The sequence below is a fragment of the Petaurus breviceps genome, unplaced genomic scaffold (genome assembly GCF_028583685.1).
Source record: "Petaurus breviceps papuanus isolate PSGF00001 unplaced genomic scaffold, PetGlider_PUasm1.0 90895, whole genome shotgun sequence".
NCBI classification, from domain to species: Eukaryota; Metazoa; Chordata; class Mammalia; order Diprotodontia; family Petauridae; genus Petaurus; species Petaurus breviceps.
The window spans coordinates 13,518,437-13,541,606 of record NW_027187372.1 but is presented as its reverse complement, the minus strand read 5'-3'; the positions used below and the strand labels follow the sequence as shown (position 1 = coordinate 13,541,606).

General features: G+C 34.0%; 1 pseudogene; it reads right to left on the bottom strand.

The window, feature by feature from the left end:
* The window catches only part of LOC138151201 (ATP synthase subunit delta, mitochondrial pseudogene), a 52,104-nt pseudogene extending 33,691 nt beyond the window's left edge, over positions 1-18,413 (bottom strand).
* Between the last annotated feature and the right edge of the window lie 4,757 nt (positions 18,414-23,170).

The window sequence follows — 23,170 nt, the reverse complement described above, 5'->3', positions numbered from 1 at the left end:
TCAAAAGGAAAACACTTAAGGAGGAGAAGGGAGAAGGAAGAAACAAAAATTTAAACAGGGGAGGGAATAGGATGGAGGGAAAGACACAGAGACACAGATAGTAATCATAACTGTGAATGTGAATGTGAATCTTTCTCCCATAAAAGGAGAAAGATAGCAGAATGGACTAAAATCCATAATCCTACAATATGCTGTCTACAAGAAACACATTTAAACAAGGGGATACATATAGGGTAAAGGGAAAAGGCTGGAGTAGAATACATTATGCTTCAGCTAAAATAAAAAAAACAGGGGTAGCAATCCTTATTTCAGATAAAGAAAAACCAAAAATAGATCTTATAAAAAGAGATAAGGAAGGAAACTATATTCTACTAAAAGGCATCATTGAGAATGAAGCAATATCATTACTTAACATATATACACCAAGAGGTATAGCATCCAAATTCCTAGAGGATAAATCATGGGAATTAGAGGAAGAAATATGTGCCAAACTATACTAGTGGGGGACCTTAATCTTCCCCTCTCTGAACTTGATAAATCTAAACTTAAAATAAACAAGAAAGAAGTTAAGGAGGTAAATAGAATTTTAGAGAGGCTAGATATGATAGATTTCTGGAGAAAACTGAATGGTGATAAAAAGGAATATACCTTCTTCTCAGGGGTACATGGCACATACACAAAAATCGACCATGTACTTAGGCACAAAACCTCACAATTCAGTGCACAAAGGCAGGAATATTAAATGCATCATTCTCAGATCATGATGCAATAAAAATCATATGCAATAAAGGCCATGGAAAGATAGGCTAAAAACTAATTGGAAACTAAATAATTTAATCCTAAAGAATGAGTGGGTCAAACAAGAAATTATAGAAACAATCAGTAACTTTATTCAAGAGAATGACAATAATGAGACAACATACCAAAATTGTGGGATGCAGCAAAGGCAGTCCTTAGGGGAAGTTTTATATCCCTGAGTGCATATGTGATTAAATTAGAGAAAAGGGAGCTCAACAAATTAGGCATGCAATTAAAAAACCTAGAAAAAGAACAAGCTGAAAATCCCCAATTAAATACAAAATTAGAAATAATGAAAACCAAAGGAGAGATTGATAAAATTGAAATTAAGAAAAGTATTGAATTAATAAATAAAACTAAGAGCTGTTTGTATGAAAAAAAAATAAAATTGATGGACCCTTAGTCAAGATGATAAAAAAAGAACGAAGAAAACCAAATTATGAGTATCAAAAATGAAAAGAGTGAATCTACCTCCAATGAAGAGGAAATTAAAACAATAATTAGGAATTATTTTTCCAAATTGTATGTACTTTGACAACCTTAGTGAAATGGATGAATATTTACAAAAATATAAATTAACCAGATTAACTGAAGAGGAAGTAAATTATTTAAATAACCCCATCTGAGAAAAAGAAATCGAGCAAGCCATCAGAGAACTCCCTAGGAAAAAATCTCCAGGGCCAGATGGATTTACTAGCGAATTCTATCAAACATTTAAAGAACAATTGATCCCAATACTCTACAAACCATTTGGGAAAATTAGTGAAGGAGTCTTACCAAATTCTTTTTATAACACAAATATGGTACTGATACCTAAATCAGGAAGAATAAAATGAAGAAAGAAAATTATAGACCAATTTCCCTCATGAACATAGATGCAAAAAATCTCAATAAAACATTAGTAAAAAGACTACAGCAACTCATGAGAATAATACAATTTGCTCAGGTAGGATTTATTCCAGGAATGCAAGAATGGTATAATATTAGGAAAACCATCAGTACAATCATATCAACATTAAAACTAGCAGAAACCACATCATTATGTCAATAGATGAAGAAAAGGCTTTTGACAAAATATAACATCCATTCCTATTAAAGACACTAGAAAGCATAGGAATAAATAGAGTCTTCCTCAAAAAATAGGTAGGATCTATTTAAAGCCATCAATAAGTATTATATGTAATGGGATAAGCTAGAACCATCTCCAATAAGATCAAGGGTGAAACAAGGATGTCCACTATCACCCCTCTTATTCAATCTTGTACTAAAAATGTTAGCAGTAGCAATGAGAGAAGGAAAAGAAATTAAAGTAATAAAATTAGGCAAAGAAGAGACCAAAATATCACTCTTTGTATATGATATGATGATATACTTAGAGTATCCTACAGAATCAAGTAAAAAACTATTTGAGAAAATAAATTTGGCAAAGTTGCAGGATATAAAATAAACCCACATAAATCCTTGGCATTCCTACATATTTCTAACAAAATCCAACAGCGAAAGGTAGAAAGAGAAATGCCATTTAAAGTTACTGTAGACATTATAACATATTTGGGAATCTACCTGCAAAAACAAACCCAGGACTTATATGAACACAACTACAAAATACTTTTCACACAAATAAAGTCAGATCTAACTAATGAGAAAAACATTAATTGCTTGTGGTTGGATCGAGCTAATATAATAAAAATAACAATTTTAGCTAAATTAAATTACCTATTTAGTTCCATACCAAACAATCTACACAATAATTACTTTATAGAACTAGAATAAGTAGTAACAAAATTAATTTGGTAGAACAAAAGGTTCAGAATATCAAGTGAATTAATGAAAAAAAAATGCTAGGAAAAGTGGCCTAGTCATACCAGATTTTAATCTGTATTATAAAGCAGCAGTCATCAAAACTACTTGGTACTGGCTGAGGAAAAGAGCAGTGGATTAATGGAATAGAATGGATACTCAAGACTCAGCATCCAATGACTATAGTAATCTACTGTTTGATAAACCCAAAGACCCTGGTTTTGGGGATAAGAACTCACTATTTGAAAAAAAAACTGCTGGGAAAACTGGAATATGGTATGGCAGAAACTGGGCATAGACCATTATCTAACACGATATACCAAAATCAAGTCTAAATGGGTGCATGCTATAGGTATAAAGGCTGATACTGCAAGCAATATAATAAAAGCAAGGAATAGTTTATCTGTCAGATTTATGGAGAGGGGAAGACTTCATGACCAAACAAGAAATAGAGAGCATTATAAAAAGCAAAATGGATAATTTTGATTACATTAAATTGAAAAATTTCTGTGCAAACAAGCCAATGTTACTAAGATTAATAGGGAACTGAAAAATTGGGAAAGAATTTTTACACCCATTGCCTCTGATAAAAAAATACAAATAATTGAGTCAAATTTATAAGAATACAATTCATTCCCCAATAGATAAATGGCCAAATGATATGAACAGGCAGTTTTCAGAGGAAGAAATTAAAGAAATCTACAAGCATATGAAAAAATGCTCTAAATCACTATTTTTTTTTAAGCAATCGGGGTTAAGTAACTTGCTCAAGGTTATACGGCCAGTCATTTCTGGGTGTGGTGCTGAGTGTCTGAGCCTGGGATTAGATCTCCAGGTCATCCCAACACTGGAGCCGGTACTCTTACTCGCTGAGCCACCTGGCCACCCCTCTCTAAATCACTATTGATTTGGAGAAATGCAAATCAGAACAATTCTGAGGTACCACATCTCACCTGTCAGATTGGCTAAAATGACAAAACAGGAAAATGACACATGCTGGAGAGGATGTGGAAAAATTGGAACACTAATGCATTGCTGGTGGAGTTGTGAACTGATTCAACCATTCTGGAGAGAAATCTGGAACTATGCCCAAAGGGCTATAAATAATTTGATACCCTTTGACTCAGCAATACCATTTCTACGGTTATATCCCAAAGAGATCATAGAAGTGGGAGGAAGACCCATATGTACAAAAATATTTATAGCAGCTCTTTTTGTGGTGGCAAATAATTGGAAATTAAGGGGATGCCCATCAATTGGGGAATGGCTAAACAAGTTGTAGTATATGAATGTAATGCAATATTATTGTGCTATAAGAAATGAGCAGATAGACTTCATATATACCTGGAGAGGCTTTTACAAACTGATGCTGCATGAGAAGAGCAGAACCAGGAGAAAGTTGTACATAATTGCAGACACGACTTATGAGTGATTACCAGCTTTGCTAGACTGGACTCTTCTCAGTGATGCAGGGTTATAAGACAACTCCAAAAGACTCATGATGGAGAGAGATGTCTACATTCAGAGAAAGAACTAGAAAGAACAGAGTTTGAATGCAGAGTGAAGCAAATTACCTGCTCTCTTTCTTTTTCTTGTTTGGTTTTGTTTCCTCTTTCTCATTGTTCATTCCATCCATTACAATCCTTCTTTATAATCTGACTAATGTCTAATGTGGAAGTATTTGCAAATTCTATACTTGATTGCATGCCACCATGGGGGTGGGGGGAAGAAAGGGAGGTAGAGAAAATTTGAAACTCAAGGGATTGTGGAACTGAGTCTTATAAACTAATAGTAAACAAACAAATTAATAAAGACAAAAAATTAAAAAAATTTATCCCATTGTACTTATTGCTCATTATTTATGAAAAAGCATTTGGGATAGGTAATTTTACAGCATGGTCTGTTCAATCCATATGATAAAATCATTCAAGATTTCTTAAAATCCACCAACAAGGGCAAAATTTTCAATAATTCAATAATTTTAATAAACATTAGTCAAAGTTAGAAAGAGAAAGACAGACGGAAACAGAAACAACATGACTAACAAGTACATAGTAACACATTAATAAATGCTTTTATTAAATGACTGACTATATATTTGCAAACATACTCTCCACTGTGATAAAGGATAGTGGCTTCAAACTCAAATAAAAATGGATCTCTTCAAACTGACTTAGAAAACCACAAAGTTAACATTATCTAGGTTGTTTTATATTTTTATTTATTTTGTTAAACATTTCTCAATTACATTTTAATCAGGTTTGGGTTATACTCCGTTTGCTGGCCCCAGAGTTTTATCCCTTTTGATATAGGAAATATGGCCTGATTCATTGCTAGATGAAAAGATATTCTCTGTGCATTAGGGTACTACTCCTCATGTTTACAGATGATATTTTGCTAATTATACCAATCCCAAGAATATTTCATAGTCTTCTGGAAGAGACATGGATTCACTCAGAGTATCTCAGCTCGTACCTTCCCCAGGACATACAAAATGAATGATATCTACTGCCCAGACTTAAAGAGGCATTTGGGTCAACAGTCTAGAAAAAATGTATCTATCAGGATACATATCTGAGATAGGAGGTATAACTGGATAATGAACTAAGCCCAAATTTACACAGGTTGTTCTATCAGGACCTCACATAGGTCGCTGTCTTGGAATAAGAGGCACCACATATCTGACTATCACCATATCCAGTTTCTCACCATATGACTTTAATCACTCATGCTATCATATCATTTGCAATTTTAGCAAAAAGGTACAGTTAGCACAGTTGTGGCCCAAATGTTCGATCAAGCTAAAAGAAGAAATTCAAGTTGTCAACAAGCCCCTCCACATGACACCAAGTGAAAGAACTATATGCCATTGTCAGTCCCAAAAGGCCCTTATGCCTGTATCACCTTCATTCCATTATGATACTCAGTAGGGAACTTTGGTGTGGAACTAGCATATATACAAAAATACATATTACATTTTGATTTTGATTTCCCTTCTTCCTTAAAATCCCAACTAAAGCCCCATCTTCTACAACAAGCCTTTCTTAAGCCCTCTTAATTCTGGTATCTTCTCTCCTTTAATTATTTTCTACTTATCCTTATTATATCATGTTTATTTGTTGTCTACCCCATTACATTGTGAGTTTCCTGAGGGCATTGGCTGTCTTTTCTCTTTTTGTATACAGTGCCTGAAACATAGTAGGCGCTTGATAAATGTTAACTGATTTGTTTTAGTGTATCACTATATCAGATTTGGCACAAAAAGTACAAACAATTAAAAATATGATTGGACTAAAACAGATTATATATGCTGTGGAGACCAAAGAGTAGTTCCCAATTTATTTCTTTCTAAAGTAGATAGATGCCTGCTGCTCATACTTTAGCTGTTTGAGATAATGAAATTACAACATTGAACATCTTTTCCACAGAAGTACTTGATAACTTCATCGTGCAGTTTATCACTGGAAAAATGAAACTGCCTTCTTAAGGTATGATTGCTTTATGGTGGCTATAATTTGATACAAACGATTAGCTACAACATCAATTTCTAGTTCATTTAAATTAAACCATGTTCTGCCGATGGAATACCTAATCACAGAAAGATTAAGTACTTTCACAGATTTTTTTTTAAGTTAAAATCTTTTGGAAAGGGTTGGGGTTTTTTGGCTTTGTCTGAATTCCTCTTTTATATCTACTTTCACACATCAGAAGAAAAATGCATTTATAATAATAGCTCATTTCCCCCAATCACATGTTAAAACAATTTTTAGCATTTTTTAAAGTTTTGAATTCTAAATTATTTTCCTCCATTTCTCTCTATCTTGTCCCTTCACCGAGATGGTAAGTAATTCAAAATTGGTTATACATGCACAATTATAAACTACTTTCACATTAGTCATTTTGTGCAGGAATACTGGAACAAATAAAAAAGAATGAATGAAAGGAAGGAAAGCGAAAAAAGGGCATGTTTCAGTCTGTATTTAGACAATATTGGTTCTTTCTCTGAAGGAAGATAGCATGATTCATCATGAGTCCTTTGGGATAGTTTTGGATCATTGTATTACTGAGGAAAGCTAAGTTGTTTGTGGTTTTTTACAGAATAATATTGCTGCTGTGTACAATATTCTCCTGTTTGTGATCACTTAACTCTACATCAGCTCATATAAGTTTTTGCAGGTTTTTTTTTTTCCTGAAGTCATCCTGCTTGTCATTTCCTATAGGACAATTGTATTCCATCACAATCGTACCACAGCTTATTCAGCTATTCTCCAGCTGATGAGCATCCCCTCTATTTCCAATTCTTTACCACTATAAAAGAGCTGCTATAAATATTTTTTGTACAAATAGCCTTCCCTCCTCTCCCCCACACGCTTTTTTTTCTTGGGGATATAGACTTCGAAATGATATTGTTGCCTAAAAGGGTATGCAGTTTTATAGACCTTTGGGCATAGTTCCAAATTGCTCCCCAGGAGGACTATATGGGTTCACAACTCTACCAACAGTGCATTAGTGTTCCAGTTTTCCTATATCCTCTCCAACATATATCATTTTAATTTTTTGTCATATTAGTCTGATAGATGTGAGTTGGTACCTCAGACTTGTTTTAATTTTCATTTCTCTAATCAATAGTGATTTAGAACATACAGAAAACCATATTGGTAAGATTATTTGAATGACAGGAAGCACAGTGGATAAGATGCTCAATTTGGTGTCAAGAAAACCTGATTTAAAATTAATCCTTAGATGCTTACTAGCTTTGTGACCTCAGACAACTCATTTAGCTTCTTTCTGCCTCAGTTTCCTCAACTGAAAAATGGGGATTTAATAACAGCACCTACTTTTTAGGGTTGTTGTGAGGATCAAATGAAGTATTTGTAAAGAGCTTAGCACAGCTTCTGCAACATTTTTTTGTTGCTGAGTTGTTTCAATCCTGTCTGAATCTCTGTGACACCATGGGGGTTTTCTTGGCAAAGATACTAGAATGGTTTGTCATTTCCTTCTTCAATTCATTCTACAGATGAGGAAATTGAGGCAATCAGGATTAAGTGATTTACCTAGTATCACACAGTTAGTGTCTGAGGGCACATTTGAACTCAGGTCCTCATGACTCCAAGGCTGATGCTTTATCCACTCTGTAACCTAGCTGCCTAATGTGCCAGGCTGGCACATTATAGATGCTTAATAAATTCGTCCTCCCTCTCTCCTTTCCTCACTTCCTTATTTTTCTTCATTCCTTCCTTCTGTCTATTCATCCAAATATAGCTATAGTGATTTAATGATTGCAGAGAAGCAAAACCTTACTTATGTCTTCAATAAATATCCCTGAATATTAAGACAAGGGCAAACTAAAATTATCTAAATTATTGAGACAAACACAAAATTATATTCTTTATTCATTTAAGGCAGGGGCTGGGGGAGGGAAGAAAAAATATATATGATAATGTATATTTGAAAGGAATAGGAAGTTGTACATAGAAAATTTGCAATTTCATGTGCAATCATCTTTTTTATTGTACTTTATGTAAATATTTTTATTCCATAAATTAAAAATTTAATAAAAATGAATAAAACTGTTGACAAATGATAACAAATTCACTTAAAAAGCGCACTTGATAATAAAGCTAGTTTACCAAAGGTGAGTATTTGGAATAGCTAATATATATTCAAATTACCCCTTACCATTAAAGGGGAATGAAGCAACTAAGTGAGGTATTACTATTTTAGTTTCTAATTAGAATTGCCCAAATGATAAAACCCAATTGCTTAGAAATAATTTTTAAAAATTGTGGTTACAAAATCAAACTTATTTTGCAGGTAATATATTGATTTTCTGTATTATAACCATGTGTTATAACCATGAAAATAAAACTGCCTCCTGGTTCTTTTAGGGTAAATAATCTTTCTTGTTCGCACCCTGAATTGCTGGGTGGTGATGAAAGTGGGCCCAGGAAGCCTTTAGTGACTTCAAGAGTGTTATCAAGAAAACTTCTTATTAAAATTTCAAGAAAATTGTACAGAACATAAAACATGTACTATATTAAAGTAGTGATACACTAAAACAAATAAATCAGCCAGTAACTCTCTGACTTTTCCTAAAAAGTAGGCCTTTTATGAGCCTCATTTCTCAATCTGTCTCTCTCTTCCTCATTTTCCAGTAAGTCTTCCTATTCCCTTACTGAACTGAAAATGCTTTCTCAAAAGTTACCAATGATATTTTCATAGCAAAATATAACTTTTTTTTCAAATTTCTCCCCCAACCCCCACAATGTTCATCCTTCTTAACCAGTATATAGTATTTGACACTGTTAATTATCCTCTTCTCATAGATACACTCTTCTCTCTGGATTTTTCTAACAATTTCTTTTCTTGAAATTTTTCACCTGTGCCATGCCTCCAAGACTGTAGATGAGGCCTCCTTGTTAAACTCTACACTTTCTCTGGATATTGTCTACAATACAACCTCACCAGTTACCATCTGTTACACTCACCATCTCTAGGCAAATGACTCCCAGATCTATGTAACTCAGACCCATTCTGTCTCAAAAGCTCTAGTCCTACTTGACTAACTCCATATTGAACATTTTAAACAAGATGTGCTATAAGCATTTCACACTAAGCATGTCCAAAATAAAATTACTTATCTTTCCTGCTCCCCGAACCCAACCTTCTTCTGTAATTTCCTGTTACTGACCAGGTCACCATCATCTTTCTAATAACCTAGATTCTTATCCTTTATATCATTCTTGTCATTGTCTTACCCCACATAACCTGTCAATTTTCAAATTTGTTTGTTTCTAGCACTATTATATTCTTTATATATGTTATTTCCTCTCTAGTCACACAGCCACCACCACCCCAGTTCAGGCCTCATGCAACAGCCTTCCAATTGGTCTTCTTGCCTCATCTCTCCCCATTTCAATCCAAAGCTCACAACACTGCCAAAGTAAATTTCCTAAAGCAAAGCCCTGATCATGGCAACCCCTTTATTCACTAAAATCCTGTGGTTCCCTTATTATATCTGATGTGAAATATAAGCTCTTCAGTTTGGCAATTAAAGCTATTTACAGTATCATTCCTTCTAGTTCATTTGACAGATGATTGCCCTCTATGAACTCTCCAGTATAATTATAAAAGCCTATTCATGGTTTTACACACACAATTTTTACTCTTTTATATATACTTTTCAGAACTTGTTCTCCATTCTGGAATGCACATATTCTTGAGGGCAATTGGGGTTAAGTGACTTGCCCAAGGTCACATGGCTAGTAAATGTTAAGTGTCTGAGGTCAGATTTGAACTCAGGTCCTCCTGACTCCAGGGCCAGTGCTCTATTTACTGTGCAACCTAGCTACCCACACATATTCTTTAGTTCTGTATTTTGAAATCCCAGATTTCCTCCATGAGTTAGCTCAAAGTACTACCGTGTCCACGAAGTCTTTCCTGATACTACAAGTTCACTCTTTTCCAATACTAAATAGTGTTTATCCTGCTAATAGTTTGTATGTACTTATCTTTCATTGTACATGTATGTACATGTCTCTCATTGTAGAGTATAGGATTCTTGAAGAAACTTTCACATTACACAATCCAGTATTTCACAATATAGGAAATAGTCTTTATATGCTAAACACTTGAAATAGTATAAACATTTTAATATGTTTTTATTTATTTCATTAAATGTTTTCCAATTTCATGTAAAAATTAGCAATTTTTTTAAGTTTTAAATTTTCTCCCTCACTCCCTTCTCCCTCTTTGAGAAGGCAAGCAATTTGACATAATTTATAGACACACATACACACATGTGTGTATGCAATCATGTAAAACATATTTCCATATTAGCCATGTTGCAAAAGAAAACACAAACCAAATGTTTAGATCTGTCTTTATGACAGCAATAAGTGGTTTTTTTTAATTGCAATCATACAATCCCTGAGTTTGTCTTGGTAGATAGACTCCTAAGTATTATATATTATACACAATTATTTTAAACAGAATTTCTCTATGTCTTATTGCTGGGTTTTATTATATAGAAATGCTGATGTTTTATATGTTTTTTTATATCTTGCAACTTTGCTGATATTGTTAATTGTTTCAACTAGTTTTTAGTTGCTTGTCTAGCATTCTCTAACTATACCATTACATCATCTGCAAAAAGTAATAGTTTTGTATCCTCATTGCCTATTTTCATTCATTTTGTTTCTTTTTTTCTTGTTATTGTTATAGCTAGCATCTCTATTTTACTGTTGAACAATAGTGGTGATAAAGCATATCCTTGCTTTATCCCTGATCTTATTGTGAAGACTTCAAGTTTATCCCCATTACAGATGCTTACTCTTGGTTTTAGGTAGATAAGAGGCAGTTACTTATCTGAGCTCTACCCCAAATCCCTCCAAAGACCTTTAAATAATGCCCTAAAACAAATCCTGGAGTGGTAAAACCCACAAAAGGACAGCGTGAAATAATTTTCCAGTCCAAGACAACTTAAAAGTTTGGCAGGAAAGGTCTGTTACACCAGGAGTGAGTGGCATGCAGTAAAGTGCGGGCTTTACAAGCATAGACCAAGGCCTTAGCAAACCAGGAGCAGGCCTTGGAAGTGACTGAATTGGTGACTTCTCGAGCTTTCGGTCTATAGATGGTAAGAGAGTGAAGAACTGATCAGAAGGTGATTACAACAGTCTTTTTGCTGGCTCTGGGGGCAGGACTCTGTTGCTTTGTCCATACTCAAGATTCAAGTCACAGTCCTGGGTGACAGTCCCAGGGAGAGAAGGAGCACTGGTCCATCACAGCTTGCTGCTGTGATGGAGCAGGGATGATCATAACAGTTTTAGTACATAAAAGAGGGCTCATGGTCACTCACAGACCAGAGCACAGGCCAGGACAGTAGTAAACACACCCCTCCTTAGATCATATCATCATAGAAAAACTGAAAACTTACAGGTACCTAGAAGAATCTGTGAAAACAGCTGCACAAAACCCTTGAAGCTTAGAACAACATGCCCTCCATCCTGGAAGAAGACCCTCACTTTAGCAAAGAGTTAAAATTCAAGAAATAGTCTGGGGAAATGAGCAAACAATAGAAAAAAAATACCATAGAAAGTTACTATGGTGACAAGGAAGATCAAAACAAACACTCAGAAGAAGACAGGAAAATCAAAACTCCTAAATCTAAAGAGGCCAAGAAAAATATGAACTGATCTCACACCATGGAAGAACTAAAAAAGATTTTAAAAATCAAGTAAGAGAGGTAGCAGAAAACATGGATAGAGAAATGAGAGAGAGGAAAGAGTATCATGAAAAAAGAGTCAATAGCTGGGTAAAAGGGACACATTGAAAAATAGAAATAACACATTAAAAATAGAGTAGAAAAATAGTAAGAGTGGTACAAAAAGCCAAGGAGGAAAAGAATACCTTGAAAAGTCAAATGGGAAAAGATATACACAAATTCATTGAAGAGAAGAACTACTTAAAAAGTAAAATTGGCCAAATGGAGAAAGAGGTACAAAAATTTACTGAAGAAAAAGAACTCAAAAACTAGAATTGACCAAATGGAAAAGGAGGTACAAAATCTCACTGAAGAAAATAATTCATTAAAAATTAGAATTGAGAGGGAAGATTCTGGAAAGATGGCAGAATAGGTCAGAAATTTCCAAGCTCTAAGATATTTCCTCACAAAAGAAATAAAATAGTGCCTCATGGCAAATATAGATCTATAAAAATAAGTAAGAGTAAGGGCAAACTGGGGTCCTCTTGGGGCAATAGAAGAGCTGAAGAAAATTCCCAAGGCAAGATTTTGTCCCTGTGAAGAATAAATACCTCCAGGCTATGTCCTAGGTCCACTGAAACAACAGGTGGTAAGACCTGGGATTATCTGGGTTGGGAGGCTGCCTCTGCCCCTCAGAGTCTCCCCCACTCCCATCACAGGAACTTTTCTCCCCAGGATAGTGAAAGGAGTGGGGCATCTGAGCCAGGGAAGATTGAGGGAACCTCTGCTGACAAGGAATGCCAGAACAAGCTGTGCTGTGGAGACCCAACAGGGGCAAAAAGGAACCAGTACATGCCCAGTAAGTGCAGAAGCACTGGGGTGGGGATGTTGCTGGCTATGAGCACTTTCAAAAGGCTGGATGTCTTCGTTTCACTACTAGGTCAGAGAGGAGAACTGAAGATCTTAGGCCAGAGACACCATCTCCCATACCCCAGGACAAGAGCTGATTACAAAAATTAAGTTACTACTACCACCACTTCTATATAAATGCACAGGCAAAAGAGAAAGAATCCAACCATAGGGAGTTATTTGGAAACAGAAAAGACCAGAGTCAATCTTCAAAGGAGGATACTGAGGCAAAGAAATCCCTTTCTAAATTGAAGAGTAACATCAAATGGTCACCTGCCCCCAAAAGAATTCATAGAAGAACTTTTAAAAAGGCTTTGAAAATCAAATGATAGAGACTGAAGAAAAACAAACAAGAACAATTCAAGAAAAACAAGAAAATTGTGATTGGACAAGGGGAAGTCAGTGAAGTTATAAGATCAAAAAATAATGTAACAAAATACAAAGATGGAAATAAAAGAGAAAGTGTGGCATCTTATAAGAAAAACAACTGATCTGGAGAACAGATCAACAAGAGAAAACACAAGAATAATCAGACTACCTGAAAACTATGATAAAAAAAATTTTCACACTAATACAAGAAATAATTGAAGAAAATTGTCTTGAAGTATTAGAACAAGAGGGGAAAGTATACATATAAAAAATCCATCAATCACTGACTGAAAGAGATCCTATGAGGTAAATCCAGAGGAACAGTCAAATTCTGAAACCCCTAGCTTAAGGATAAAATATTACAAGTAACAAGAAAAAAAGGCGATTTGAATATGGCAGCGCCATAGTTAGAATCACATGAGACCTAGCAGCAGAGACCCTAAAAGATCACAGGTCTTAGAATACTACAAATCCAAGAGCAAAAGAACTCAAGTGCTGGCCAGAAATATCATGCCCAGCAAAGCTAATCATAATCCTAAATGGAAAAAGGGCATTTAATGAACTGTCAGATTTTCAGGACTTTGCTTAAAAAAAAACCCCACTGAAATTAACAGAAGATTTGACATACACGATCCAAGAGAAATATAAGATACATACCAAAGACTAATTACAAGGGACTCACTAAGGACAGATTGTTTAACTTTCATGTATGTAAAAGGTCAAATATGTCTAAGATTGTTATTAATAATTGGGTAGTTTGTAAGAAAGATTGGGGTAGAACCGAGAATGATATGACTTTAAAAAGTAAAACCGTTTAGGAACAGCTAAAAAGAGTAATTATCTTATACAAATGAGGTGCAAGAGGAAGGACCAACACAGGGCTTAGATAGTGGAAAAGGGCTGTTCTTTTTTGTGAATGGGTTCAAGAGAGAACAGTACATATATATCTAGGAAAGTATAAACATCTAAATTCAGAAAGAATAAAAAGGGACTAGAGAGGAGGGAGAGGTTAAGGAAGAGATCTCTAGAGGGGAAAGTGAGGGAATAGGCTAAAGGCAGGATACAGAAGGGTGTTTAGATTAATGGGAATGGGAGGATAAGGGAGGGATCCTTGGAGTAGGGGTAAGTTAAGTAATAGGAGGACAAGGTGGTGGGTAGAAGTAAAGTAAAGGAGACAGAAGGGGTAAGTTTAATTTTTAAAATGAATGATGAAAATTGTTTTTACTTGTAATGGGGGAAAAATATTAAAATGAAGGTTCCACTGATTACTATACTTTCTGGTATTTTAAACGGGAGCAAATTTTTATTTTGTCGATAGTTTTTCACTGTATATTGATATAATATGATTTTTGCTGTTTTTTTATTGATATAGTCAATTATGCTGATAGCATTCCTTATATTGAACCAGTTTTGCATTCCTAGTATAAATCCATATTGTGATAGTGCATGGTGGAGTGGGGAACCTGTGGCCTTGAGGCCACATGTAGCCTTCTAGGTTTTCAGCTATGGCCTTTTGAATGAATCCAAACTTCAAAGAACAAATCCCCTTAATAAAAGAATTTGTTTGTAAAACTTGAATTCAGTCAATAGGCCACACCCAAGGACCTAGAAGGCCACATGTGGTCTGGAGGCTGCAGGTTCCCCACACTTGGATGGGTTTTATGATATATTGCTTCAATCTACTTGCTAGTATTTTATTAAAAATTTTACACAAATATGCATTAGGGAAATTGGTCTATGGTTTTCTTTCTCTGTTTGAGCTTTTCCTGATGTAGGTATTAGTACCATATTTGTCTTATAGCAGTAATTTGGTATGATTCTTTTCCTTACCTATTTTTCAGTTGTTTATAGAGTATTTAGTATTAATTATCCTTAAATGTTTGATTGATTCACTTGTTAATCAGTTTGATCCTGGGGCTTTTTTCTCAGGGAGCTCATAGATGGATGACTTTTTTCAATTTATTTTTCTGAGAGGGTTATTTTAGTATTTTATCTCTTCTACTGTTAATCTGGGCAGTTTATATTTCAGTAAAAATTCATCAATTTACTTAGATTGTCAGTCTTACTGGCATATAATTGTGTAGAATAACTCCTAATAACTGCTTCAATTTCCTCTTCATTGGCAATAAATTTACTCTTTTCATTTTTGATCCTAGTAATTTGGTTTTCCAGTATAAGTATTAAGTAAATATTTGCTGTTTGATTTAAATCATCTTTGTAACCTATCTTTTTAATACAATATGTATTTTGGGGTGGCCAGGTGGTACAGTGAGTAAGAGCACTGGCCCCAGCATAGGGAGACCTGGGATTGGTTCTGGCCTCAGATACTTAACACCCACACAAAATAACTGGCCGTGTAACCTTGAGCAAGTTACTTAACCCTGATTGCTTAAAAAAAATAAAATACAATATGTATTTTTAAATACCCTATTTGCTAACACAATATTATTAAGAATCATGGAATCCTATGGTTTTAGAAGTATCTCAAATGCAAATGATCTAAATGGCAATGAAAAGATAAATTTTGGTTATAATCATTTGGAATAATTTTGCCAACTATGATGAATGCATGGGGCATGGAATAAAAGACATTAACAATAACCAATGTGAATGGGAAAAAAAGAAGTGAGATATTTAGTAAGAGGTAGAGACTATACTATGATTCTTATCTACACAAAATATTTTTTAAAATTAGAAAAAAATCAGTCCTATGCTAATAAAATTATATATGTGATAAAGCTTATAATTGGACTCATTTTCATTACTATCTCATCAAAAACACTGTTCTGGAACTCAAAGATCTGTGAAAATAGAGAGGGGGCTGTAGTGGATCCCAAAATATGAATAATATGGTTTGGGTTTTTACATTTTATTTTTACATATATTTGGACATGAATGGACATGAGAGCAAGATGAGAGAGAGCACAATATTTTATAAAGAATAATTGAGCAGATGAGGGTAGACTGGAATCCTACTCAGAGTTTTTCCACTAAATGGCTATAGGTATATGGTCAGTAATTTAACCTATCGCTTTTCTTATCAATAAAATAAGGGATTTGGACAAGATAATCTTATAAGACTCTTCCAACTATAACACTGTAAATTAAATGAGATGTTCAGTTTTATTAATAGGACTTGAAAGTAGCATTATAAAAAGTTAAATGCCTCCCCCCCCCCGTCTTTTTCTTTGAAAGAAAATGAAATTAAGTCTATAAAAAAGATCCTTAAGATGAGGAGCTTGAACTCTAAGAAAACCTCCAACTCTAATTCTCTGATAAGTATCACTTTCTGTCATGTCTGCATCAAATGAAATGATGCAGAGAAGAAAAGGGTAGGAAACAAATTATTGTGGTTGTTTTGTTTACATATTTCTGAATAGACAGGAGATTTTCCTCCCTCTGTCTCCAATATAAAATGCTTTTTAATTAAGGCGTCAATATTCACTGTAAGAGTCTGAATTTTTTTTTTCATATTTATACACAGCCAATCAAAGTTGACATTGTAGAATTGTAGGATTTGTGTGTTAGTACCCACAATGCTATCTTACAGGGTTAATTAAGATCAAGGAAGATAACAATAATCAAGCTAATGTTTACTTTTCCTTCCTTCCTCCTTCCTTTTTTCCTTCTTCACTCCTTCCTTCCTTGTCTCCCTTCCTCCTTCCTTTTTTCTTTCCTCCTTTCCTCCTTTTCTTCCTTTCTTCATTTTTTCTTCTTTTCTGGAAAACAGTTTCACACTTATACATACCTTTTTATATGGTGCATGATATCAGAGATTTTTGGCAAAATGAAAAATCATCAAAATTAAATGTGATTTCATATTTGAAAAGACTAATGAGTTTTATCAACAATAACAAAGGAGCTTGTTGTTCAACAAAGGCAAAGAACAAAAGAGCATTATGTGTATCTAAGGTAAAACTTCTATTTGTGCCTATGCATATCTGACTAAGATTCAACTTAATCATAATGTTCTTAATCACTTTGGACCTATCATCTTTAATTACGTCTTTTAATTGTTTTTATATAGTTTAGGAGAATCTTGTAAACAGATGATTTTACTAGTTTTATGTACTTGTGCTACTAATACTATGACTGCTAATAACAAAAATAAATCATATTTATATTATTTATGAATAATTTTAAATTCTACAAGCATGTTCTTAGAACTGCAAGGTATAAGCATAATTTTCCTACTTTTATAGATAAAGAAACTTAGTCCCAGGAAGGTTTAATCACTTATCTGTGGTTACACAGATGGCAAGTGGAATTGTATACACTAGCCTAATGGAAAATCCATAAGAATAAAATTTTACTAACAAAGAATTGCAAAAGATTACTCCAAGTCCATCATCCTAAGAAAAATGCAAATCAAAATAATCATGAGGTTTTACCTACAACCCAAGAAATTTACAAAGAAGATAAAAGGTAGGAATAGGGATTGTCACAAAGCAGGCATACACTAACACAATTTTGGAGGAGTCACAAATTGTTTTAACTATTCTGGAAAGCATTTTGGGATAAAATAGGAATTTAAAGTGACTGAAATATATGCACTCATTAGCAAAGAGATCCACAATGCTAATTGCAAGATTTTTTGGTAACAAAGAAATAGATACAGAATACAATAGAACCCCAATATACAAATTTAATTCATTTCGCGATTCTGTCCTCAGGTGATTTGTTCATATTGCAAAGCAAATATTCTCATAGGAAACAATGTAAAGTCAGATGGTTGGTACCACATCCCCAAAAATATTCATATAAAATAATTATTTTTAATTTAAGTAAGTTTTTTTGCCTCTAATGCACGATACAATAACAATGATTAGTACACAACAAAAACTGAAAACAAACCAAATTAATCTACACTTTACCGGAGACAAGGAGGAGAAGGAGGAAGGGTTATTGCTTGGAAGGGGAATTTCCTTCCATCAGAACATTCCAACATTGGGAGAGTTGTCTCTTATGCTACTTTCACTACAAGTAAGACTAATACTACTGTCATCACTTATGTTTAATATTTTAGAATCACTTTCATATTTTAACTGATTTTTTTTTCTTTATGTTTGCTTCTGACTAGGAATCTAACAACACTTGTTTTTGACATTTTTTTTAGAATGTTATGGAAATGTGACATTGCATTATCATTAAAAATATTTATGGCTCTGATTGCTACAGCCTTATTTGGGTGATGTTTTTCAACAAAATTTTGTATTTTTCCTCACATCTGAGAAACTGCCCTAATCTCACTTGATGTAAGGGATTCCTCTGACCTCTCAACCTCCTCCACAGCCTCTAGCTGTTGCTCCTCATGCAGGTCCATCAGGTGGTCCATCATCAGCTCCTGCTACATTCCTCCACGAGCTCTTGAATATCTTCAGCATCCACCTCCATTCACATCCTGTCTCAATCTAGCCCAAAGACATGATTTCATCAATGACGGGTTCCTTGTTCAGTCACATGCACATCACGACCATGCTTCTCAATGATTTCTTTTATTTCATTTCCAATGTAATGGTTCCCTTTTTCTTTGCAATATCCTTTTCAATCTTCTTCTTCATGGGGCCTTTGTTACAAGTGTTATTGTATATCACAGTCATTATCATACACTTTTATGCAAAGTAGTACCATAAGTACTCAAACATACATGAACACACTTGTAATGATACTGTTATGAGCGAATGATGCTGCATTCATGAAGGGTCAGCTCCCAATGAGGCCGATTAAGCAATAAACCAACCTGAGTTGCCTTTGTTTGATATATGAAAGCAAAAAAAAAATGCCCTAGTTGAGCATTATCCTTTTGTGAGTCATTCAAATCCAAACATTATGTTCATACTGCGAATTTTTGTTCATCCTACAAGATGAATTGTGCAAAAAAAAAATTCTTCCTCATCCAGCAAAACGTATGTAAACCAGGTTAATCATAAATTGAGGTTTTACTGTATAGGTTCATCATCTGAGGAATGGTAATACAAACTGTGGTAAAGAAATGCAATGGCATTGTATGACACATTAGGAAACATTGTATATGAAGAATTCAGAGAAGCTTTGGAAGATATACAAACTATTATTGAATGAAATAAGTACAATTAGGAAAATAATGTACACAGAATTACTAAAATAATATAAATAGAATAGTCAAATATAATCATAGTGCTGGGGTAGGAAAACCCTTCCCTTCTTTGTAGACATAAAAGACCATGTGGAATACTGTATATCTTGTACGACTTGGTTGATGTTGGTTAGTCTTGCTATAAAGCCTCTCTGTCTCTCTCCTACTAAAATGTTTGAATCACTAAATAAGGGAGGGGGTGGATATAGTCACAAATTAAGTTGATATAAAAACAAAATGAAAAACACCTAAAATATAGAGTTCTTGGTCATATTACTAGTAAAAAAGAGGAGTAGACATTTTTTTCTCCATTCCTCATTGTGTCAAAAAAAGTCTAAAAATTCCATTTCAACCTATTTTTTCATTATTATTTTTGAGCAATTACTTTATGCTAGGTATTGTGCTAAATACTATGAGAAAAATATGAGTAAAGTACAGCAAGAGCTCTACAGGATTTCACAGTTTATTAAGAGAGATATGGAATCATCAATTGGTTAATGGTTGAACAAATAGTGGTATATGATAGCTCTATTAAGAAATGATGAGCAGGGTGCTTTCAGGAAAAGCTGGGAGAACTTAAATGAACTCATGCAAAATGGAGTAAGTAGAACTGGGGGTATATCACACATAGTAAAAGCAATATTGTACAATGGACAACTGTGAATGATTTAGCTATTCTCAGCAATACAATGATCCAAGACAATTCTGAAAGAATCATGATGAAAAATGCTATACATCTCCTGAGAAAGATCAGATGAAGTCTGAATGCAGATAAAAGAGTAATTTTTTCACTTTCTATTTTTCCACTTGCTTTTTTGTGACATGGCTCATATGGAAATATGTTTTGCATGATTTCACATGTATAATTGATATCACATTTCTTTCCATCTCAGTAAGTGGGGGGAGGGCAGAAAGGGAGAGAATTCAGAACTCAAATTTTTTTTTAAAAGAATGTTAAAAATAATTTTAAAAGAGCAAAAAGAGAGAGAAAACATATACAAAAACAAATAAAATGTAAGGAAGATTGTGCTGTGAAGCAAAGTCCACAGATTATTAGACTTGAAAGACTATTAAAAACTTTCTTAGTTCACTCCATACACATTTTACTGGTGAGTTAACCAATGTAAGTCACCATACAAGAAATTGTGACATTTAAAGTCTAGAAAGGAGATAAGGCAATACAGATATAAATATATATGAAGGTTATATTTTTATAAGACAATACATACACAGTGCAATTTCAAGGCTCAAAGATACTGCAACTGTCCCAGAATCACTCAAAAAAAAAAACCACAAGGCACCAAGGAAATATGAAATTTAATTATTTTAGTCCCCCAGACAGGATATTGATTACACCTAAAATGGTGCCTCAACAGAACAGCAGGTTCATAGTGTGACTGAAACTGACAAAAGTGCTCAAGCATTAGTTTCACTATACTGTAGGGGAAATAAAAAAACAACATTGTCTATTCAAAAATTTAATTAGCTAAATTCCTGCTTTTACTCTGATCAACAATTGCATCCCAGAGTGCACTCAGGATGTGTGCATATGACTATAATTCTACTTTCTTTGAATATGAGTATACAAAGTGGTTTCAATTTGCTAATCTATGAGAGATTTTCTATTTCTGGTTCAGTTACAAATGCCTTTAAATACAGATCACTAGAAATATAATTATCAAACAAGAAATAATCTACATTAAATGATAAAATTCTAAATAATTACACTATGGTATAATTTAATTTCCCTATGACAATGAGCTCTTACTAAATACTTACTGCAATTCTTTGTCATATAACAGGGATCACAAAGAGTGAACTTGGCTTCATATTAGGAACATCTCAGGCTAGATTGAACATTTTCTTTACTGGGCCATGGTAACCATACTGGAACATCAGAGAAATTCTATAGACATAGTTTCCCTAGATTTGAAGAAATCATTTGACAAAATCTCCCATGTGCTCCTTACATAGTAGGTAAAGAAATGTAGGCTAGACACGAGGGCAGTTAAGAGTTCTCTGATAGGGGCGGCCAGGTAGCACAGCGAGTAAGAGCACCAGCTCCAGTGTTGAGAAAGACCTGGAGATCGAATCCCGGGCTCAGAAACTTAGCATCCACCCAGAAACACCTGGCCGTGTAACCTTGAGCAAGTTACTTAACCCCAATTGCTTAGGGGCAGCCAGGTGGCTCAGCAAGTAAGAGCACTGGCTCCAGTGTTGGGACGACCTGGAGATCGAATCCCAGGCTCAGACACTCAGCACCACACCCAGAAATAACTGGCCATGTAACCTTGAGCAAGTTACTTAACCCCGATTGCTTTGAAAAAAAAAAAAAAAGAGAGTTCTCTGATGGTATGCCTGGGGCATTTATCTTTGAACTTCTATTTAAAATTTTTCTCAATTCTTAGATGAAGGCAAAAATGGCATCTATAATAAATTCACAGACAACACAAACATGGAAAAGTTAGCTAAAATATTATATATCAATTTTAGGATCCAAAAAGGATAAATATTTGGGTTACATGACCAGGATATTTTTGCCACTCCTCAAAAGGCATTACAATCTCCTCAGGTAGTTATAATGTGTAAAAGGCAAAGTGATCATCTTCATAGCCCAAAACAACAAGTTTAATAAAGGAATAAAATGTAGGCATTCACAGCAGAACATGGTAATCTCTAAGGGGCTTACTGAATAGTCTCTTTACTTGTAGCCCCTGAGTTCTATTATTAAAATCTATACCTAAGAGCTGCCAATACTTCCTACCACTCCTCCCCCAACCCTCCATTCTTTAGCAACAAGCAATGTATCTCAACTCTAACAACCATTTACAGAGGAAATAAATATATATATATATGTATGTGTATATATATATATATATATATATATATATATATATATATATATATATATATATATATATATGAAGTTAGCAGCTATTATCTATTCCACGTATCTAGCATTCTTATTTCTTAGCCAGTACCAAATTATTTTGATGATTTCCACAACTTGAGATTTGGGATAGCTATGCTACCCTCCTGCATTTTTCATTAATTCTTTTGATATTCTTGAAATTTGTTCTTTCAGATGATTTATTGTTTTTTTTTCAGTTTTATAAGATTTTTTAGTTTGATTAATATGGCACCGATTAAGTAAATTAATCTAGGTAGAATTGCCATTTTTGTTATACTGGCTTAGCCTCTGAATGAGTAATTAATATCTTTCCAGTTGCTTGGATCTGACTTCATTTGTGTGAAAAGTGTTTTGTAATTTTATTCATATAGTTCCAAGCTTTGTCTTGGCAGGGAACCTCCAAAGTATTTTGTATTGTCTAGTTATTTTAAATGGAATTTCTCTTTCTATCTTTTGCTGTTGGATTTTTGCTGGCAATATATAGAAATGTTGATGAATTATATTGGATCATTTTATATACTGTAACTTTGTTAAAGTTGTTAATGGTATCAACTGTTTTTTTTATTTGACTTTCTGGGATTTTTTAAGTATACCATGATACTTGCTAAGTGATAGTTTTGTTTCCTCAATGCTTACTCTGATTCCTTTAATTTCTTTTTCTTCTTTCACTGTTATAGCTAGCGTCTCTAGTACAGTATTGAATAAATGTGATAATAATGGACATCCTTGCTTCATTCCAGATTTTATTTTGAAGATTTCAAGTTTATTCCGATTACAGATAATGCTTGCTCTTGCTTTTAGATAAGTACACCTTATTATAAGGAAAGCTCCATTTATTTCTGTCCTCTAGCATTTTTAAATGGAATGGATGTTGGATTTTGTCAAAATATTTTTCTACATCTATTGGTATTATGATATTATTTCTATTGGCTTGTTGTTGATATAGTCAATTATGCTGATCTCTTTCCTGATATTGAACCAGTTCTGCATTCTGGGTATAAAACCCACTTCAATGGTCATAGCATGTGATCCTTGTGATATATTCTGTAATTTCCTTGCTCATATT